Consider the following 7181-nt stretch of genomic DNA (forward strand, 5'->3'; position numbering starts at 1 on the left):
TTCTTCACGAACAGTACAGGCGCTCCCCAGGGTGAGTGACTCGGGCGTATGAAACCCTTGTCAAGAAGCTCCTGTAATTGCTCCTGAAGTTCCTTCAGTTCTGCTGGAGCCATGCGGTATGGTGCCTTGGAAATTGGATTTGTGCCGGGAACAAGCTCTATCTTAAATTCAATCTCCCTGTCTGGTGCTAAGCCTGGTAGCTCTTCAGGGAAGACTGCTGGGTAGTCACAAACGACTCGGACCCCTGCTTGCTGTTGGTCCCTGTCCTGACTGGTGCTGACTACGTGTGCTAGGAATCCCGTGCATCCTGAATCCAGTAACTTCCGTGCCTTCATAGCTGAGAGAAACCTCTTGGCCTTTCTCCTTGGTTCCCCGACGAATTCGAACTGTGCTTCCGCTTCAGGTTGGAACGTGACTTTCTGTTTACGGCACTCGATAGAGGCACCGTATTTGACCAAAAAGTCCATTCCGAAGATAATGTCATAGTCGGTCATTTCTAGCACTATCAGATCGCAAAAGAGCTCCCTGTCTGCTATAATGACCGGCACTGCTCTGAGCCAGTGCGTGGACGCCATAATGCCGTCAAAAACTGACCACGAGTATCTCTGAGGTACCTCTAATTTTCGGAGAACATCCTGGCTACATATGAATGGGTTGCCCAGTATCAGATAAAACGTAGCACTATCGAAAAATGCTAACTGACCTGTGACAACCGTCGAGGCATTGGCTACGTCCTCTCTGGTGAGTGCGTAGATCCTCGCATTCGCTAAAGCTGGAGGGGCTTCTAATCTGCCCTGGCTGATAAGTGGACCTTCTAGAGCGGCCTGCATCTGATGTAACTGAGCTGACTGGCCTGCATACGGAATCTGCTGTGGCTGAGGAAGACCGGTCTTGTTCGGGCACTGCTTGGCCATGTGCCCTTCTTGTCCACATTCAAAGCATCCTCGTGTGCCCTTACGACAAACTCCAAGATGGAATTTCCCACAAGTAGCACACTTTGGATATCTGGGCTGCTTGCTGGCTGGTCCTCCTTTTGGGTAACCTCCTGATTTGCGCTTGTTGCTGGAGTTCCCTTTCCGGTTAGAGCCGTGAGAGCTATGGCCCTGCTGTTTCCGAGTGCATGAGCCTCCTTGACCTTTAGCTTCTGTGAGGACTTGCTCCTGCTGCTGATTAGCCCTGAGGGTGGCTATCTCCTGCTGCTGTTCAGCTAGCTGCTGCTGTAACTGAGCCACTAATGCTGTAAGATCTGGAGGAACTGCCTGCCTCTTGCTGGGGCTCACTGGCTAGTGCCCTTCTAAATGGGCGTCCTCGTGCCATTTCTAATGACATAAGGAACATATGTACAACTAATACTATCACGGTTATATAGTTTCTGATATCATGTTTAACCTATCACATACTAACGAGCAATAAGCATATAACATGAACTGTAACTATAAGCAAGAAGCATATACCATGAATTGTCACTATAAACAAGAACAATAAAGAGAGTAGAGGTATTCTTACTTGGAAGCTGCAGGTGCAATGCTGATGTGTGTGTAGGAAGTATGAAACACTGCTCTGATACCACTCTGTAACGACCCGCCTTCTACTACTAGGCTATAAGGCGAATCGCTACAGTTTAGTGCTAAACTATACTGTGCGGAAAACTGGGTAAAATAAAAATTTTACTAAACTATTGTAGTTGCCTCTGCTAAACTCCGTGAGGGTGAGACTTCATATCCCACTACCTTATAAATGTTCATAGCTATACTAAGGAGGTGGAACTAGGGTTTGGATCGGTCCCTTGAACGATCCACTGACCCCCCACGCTAACACTGGCTGGATCGGTCTGGGGACCGATCCAGTAGAGGCTGGATCGGTCGGCAGACCGATCCAGGTATAGCTGGATCGGTCGGCAGACCGATCCAGGCACCCGAAATTCTCCTGGAGGCTACTGTATCGTGCTGGATCGGTCGGCTGACCGATCCAGGAGGATACAGTATGCTACTGTATCTCGCTGGATCGGTCGGCTGACCGATCCAGTGGCACAATTCAGCCTCTGATCGGTCTGTAGACCGATCAGAGGTCTGATTTCGAGTCTGCACTCTGATTTCCAGCAACTGGGTTGTACCAACTCCACATACCAACTAATTAATGCATCAGAAACTATTCTAACCACATGTACTAACATTCTAACGGCATAAACTAGTAATCTAACTTAACATAAGACATAGTTTAGGAATTTCATGGCAACACGCAACTAAAAGTGCCTAGAACATGGAAACCAAAACCAATAAATAAAACGCTAAAGTAAATGCTAAGGAGTCCAATGCTCAATTTGCTACGTCCCCTAAGGACCTTTGATTCCAGTTCCATGCACACACATCCTCATCTGCATTGACCTCCAGCCTCCGCTACTGGTCCACTTTTCCTTTACCTTTATCTGCAGTATAAGAAAAGTAGTATCTGTAAGCTTTCGCTTAGTAAGAAACCATCTACCTCACAAAATCATGCATTCGATGCAATATGCTTTTAAATCATGCTATTTGAAAATATGCACTGAACTTGCTAAGACATGGAGTACTGAGGTCATAAAGCATAACATATAAGCATGGCATATGATCATACAAGCATAACGGTTAAGTCTAATCATGGCATACTAGTATCTAAGCATGATAACATGAACTAAACATAAGCTAAACTAACGGAAACTAAATCTGTAACTGGAAACAAACTCAACTAGCATAACTGATTTTGAGTTTTGAAATCTAATACATAATAAGTGAAAATAATAAACATACTGTTGGGCCCGGCAACTGTACTTGCTGTGCGCGCATCCCTAACTAGACCCGGGTTTGCAAGTCCCGAATTTAGTAGGGTCTACTAGGTTATCTAAACCTAGCGACTAGGTTATCTGAACCTTACTAGGATATCTGATCCAGTACAGTGCCACTGAAAATAAAATACTGATATCTATAGCTAACTGATATAACATGCTGTTTCTAGGTTATCTGAACCTAGAGCTAGGTTATCTGAACCTAGAGGCGACTGTGGGAGCCCACCCATTGGATATCTGATCCATATAAGATATAATAAGCTGAACTAAACTAAGGTACTGTTTTAAGTGCTCCTAATGCACTTAACTGAGCTATTAAACATAACTGAAGTGGTATTTAGCTACACCAACAATTTATCGAACACTTGGCGTGCTTCAACTCTCTCCTCTAATCGGGAGATCACCTCTAGGCACCCGACAACGTCTAGAATCTCCAACTAAAGGAGAACAACGCGTCCGGCCCGTCTAGAGGTGTTCAACTAGATCCCTACATCCTCGAGGAGGGTTTAAACACACCCTACGTGCCGAAAAACCTGCATATAGCTAAAACCAATGCGTAGAAAACCAAACGGAGCTATTATACCGCAGGTGAGGGGTCTCTTACCTCTTGATCGTAATTTCTTACGATTCTAATCGCTAGGAATTCCGGTGGAGACGACTTCTCGACGTTTCGCTCGCGTCCACGTGCTCTACTCGCGGAGGGGAACGTCCTTGTGTTGAAATCGTCGCCGGAAAGTGATCTCGGGACCCTAGGAGAAGAACCCTAGGTTCTCCTTGGTGTGGCGCCGAAAGAAGGAGAGGAGGGAGAGGAGTCGGCGTTGAGGGTTTGGAGAGGGAGAAGGTTGCCGAACCAAGCAACAATAAACCAAACCCACTTAAACCTTCTATTTATATTAAGTGGTTAATTCGGCTAAACCCAACTTAAATATAATCGTTCCCCTCCTCTTTCAGCACAGCCCTGCTGGGTCAACTGGTTATGACATTGTCCCTCTAAATCATAGGTCTCGGGTTCAATCCCCGCCTAGGCCGTTTTACGCTTATATTTCTTTTTGCTACTTCCGCTACTCGGAAAATTCGAAAAATATCTAAAATTCCAGAAAAATCCTAGAATATTTCTAAAATAAATTTGGGAATTTTCGGTTACAATCCCCATACCTTATAAAAGTTCGTCCCGAACTTAAAACAATTCTGGATACTCCTCTGTCTCCCAAGTCGCCTCTTCTACTGTGTGATTTTGCCAGCTGACTTTGACTAATGGTACCTCCTTGTTCCGTAATTTCTTTACTGCTCGGTCTATTATCTGAATAGGCCGACTGTCATAGCTGAGATCATCACGGACCTGTACCAACTGGGGCTCAATCACCTGGGTGGCGTCTGGGATATGCTTCTTCAGCATAGAGACATGAAATACATTGTGGACAGCTGACATCTCCTGAGGTAGCTCTAGCTCATATGCTACCTTGCCCACTCTCTTCGTGATAAGGTATGGTCCCACATATCTGGGAGCTAGCTTGCCCTTTTTCCCAAAACGCATGACTCCCTTCATGGGAGCTACTCTGAGGAAAACTGTATCCCCAACTGAGAACTCTAGGGGTCTGCGTCGTGTATCAGCATAGCTCTTCTGACGGCTCTGTGCTGTCTCTATCCTCTGGCGAATCTGCTGTATGGCTGCTGTGGTAGCTGCTACTAGGTCTGTCTGAAGTTCTTTTTCCTTCTGCTCACCACTCATACCAGCAGATTGGTGATCTGCACCTCCGCCCATAGAGTGCCTCATAAGGTGCCATGCCGATAGTGGCCTGATAACTGTTGTTGTATGCAAATTCTGCTAGACTCGGATATTTGCACCAACTTCCCTGAAATCTAGGGCACAAGCTCGGAGCATATCTTCGAGTACCGATTTACCCGCTCCGTCGACCATCCATCCGAGGATGGAAGGCTGTCTGAATTTTAACTGGGTGCCCAATGGTGACTGAACACACTTCCGAAGTGTGATGTAACTCTACTGTCTCTGTCTGAAATGATGGTTCGTGGGACTCTAGTCTGACAATCTCCTGGAGATACAACTGAGCTAGCTTCTCCATGGAGTAGGATATCTTGATAGCTAGAAAGTGGGCTGATTTAGTCAACTCAACTATTACCCGGATGGCATCAAAACCATTTGTGGTTCGGGTAGCCCCACTATGAAGTCCATCGAGATATCCTCCCACTTCCATTCTGAATCAGATAGACTCCTCCGGTCGCTGATGTTCGCCTTGACCCTCTGACGTGAGGCGGATGCTAACATATCTGGCGATGTCTCGCTTCATCCCGGGCCATCAAAAGCGTTTCTTCAGGTCTTGATACATTTTGGTGGAGCTCGGATGCATCGCGTAGGGAGTCCTGTGAGCCTCATCTAAAATCCTCCGTAGCTCCTCCCGATCCGGAACACATAGTCTGCCGCCAAAATACAACACCCGCTGTCGGACACTCTGAATTCTCCACTTTCTGATTCTGCTAGCCCTTGCTTGATTTTCTGAATTTCAGGATCCTGATCCTGAGCTGACTGAATATCACCAAGCAAGGTAGACTCTAAGGTCATAGTAGAGAGCTGTCCCACGATGAGCTCGAGACCGAAATCCACGATCTCCTTCTGTAGGGGCGGCGACATGGCTGTAAGAGACAATAAGGTAGCACTGGATTTCCTGCTAAGTGCATCTGCTACCTTATTGGCTTTCCCTGGATGGTAGAGGATGTCTATATCGTAGTCCTTGACCAGCTCAAGCCATCTGCGCTGTCGCATATTCAGATCCTTCTGAGTGAAGAAGTACTTCAGACTCTGATGATCTGTGTACACTCTGCACTGAGCTCCATATAAGTAATGTCTCCAAATTTTGAGAGCGAACACTACTGCTGCAAGCTCAAGGTCATGAGTAGGGTAATTCTTCTCATAATCCTTGAGTTGTCTGGAGGCATAGGCAATCACCTTGCCGTTTTGCATCAGTACTGCTCCTAGTCCCAACTTAGAGGCATCACTATAGATGTCAAAGCTGCTGGTGTCGTCTGGTAGAGCCAAAATAGGAGCACTGGTCAATCTCCTTTTTAGCTCGCTGAAGCTGTTCTCACAGTCCTCTGTCCACTGATATTTCCGGTCAGTGGGGAGGCTACCCTGGAGAAATCCTCTACAAACTTCCTGTAATATCCTGCTAATCCCAGAAAGCTCCTGATTTCACTGGCGTTCTTCGGCTGCTTCCAGTTACTTACTGCTTCTATCTTGCTGGGATCCACCATAATACCATCCTTTGAGATGATGTGACCCAGAAAGGACACCTGATCTAGCCAAAATTCACATTTCGTGAATTTGGCGTATAGCTGGTTCTGCTGAAGGGTCTGTAATACTAGTTTCAGGTGCTCCGTGTGTTCTTCCTGAGATCCTGAGTAGATAAGAACGTCATCGATAAACACAATAACAAACTTATCTAAATACTCCCTGAATACTCTGTTCATGAGATCCATGAATGTAGCTGGAGCATTGGTCACGCCAAAGGGCATGACCACGAACTCGTAGTGTCCGTATCTGGTTCTGAATGCTGTCTTCGGTATATCACCCTCCTTGACTCTGACTTGGTGATATCCTGATCTGAGGTCAATCTTAGAGAACACAGCTGCTCCCTTTAACTGGTCGAACAGGTCATCTATTCTGGGAAGAGGGTACCTGTTCTTGATCGTGACCTGATTCAGTGCTCTGTAGTCTATGCATAGCCGCATGCTTCCATCCTTCTTCTTCACGAACAGTACAGGCGCTCCCCGGTGAGTGACTAGGGCGTATGAAACCCTTGTCATGCTCCTGAAGTTCCTTCAGTTCTGCTGGAGCCATGCGGTATGGTGCCTTGGAAATTGGATTTGTGCCGGGAACAAGCTCTATCTTAAATTCAATCTCCCTGTCTGGTGCTAAGCCTGGTAGCTCTTCAGGGAAGACTGCTGGGTAGTCACAAACGACTCGGACCCCTGCTTGCTGTTGGTCCCTGTCCTGACTGGTGCTGACTACGTGTGCTAGGAATCCGTGCATCCTGAATCCAGAATTTCCGTGCCTTCATAGCTGAGAGAAACCTCTTGGCCTTTCTCCTTGGTTCCCGGCATTCGAATTGCACTGCCGCTTCAGGTTGGAACGTGACTTTCTATTTAAGGCACCGTATTTGACCAAAAAGTCCATTCGAAGATAATGTCATAGTCGGTCATTTCTAGCACTATCGGATCGCAAAAGAGCTCCCTGTCGCTATAATGACCGGCACCAATGCGTGGACGCCATGATCTCTCCTCAAGGTAGCGTCGTCAAAAACTCCACTGAGTATCTCTGGAGGTACCTCTAATTTTTCGGAGAACATCC

Source organism: Zingiber officinale, chromosome 8A (genome assembly GCF_018446385.1).
Source record: "Zingiber officinale cultivar Zhangliang chromosome 8A, Zo_v1.1, whole genome shotgun sequence".
NCBI lineage: Eukaryota > Viridiplantae > Streptophyta > Magnoliopsida > Zingiberales > Zingiberaceae > Zingiber > Zingiber officinale.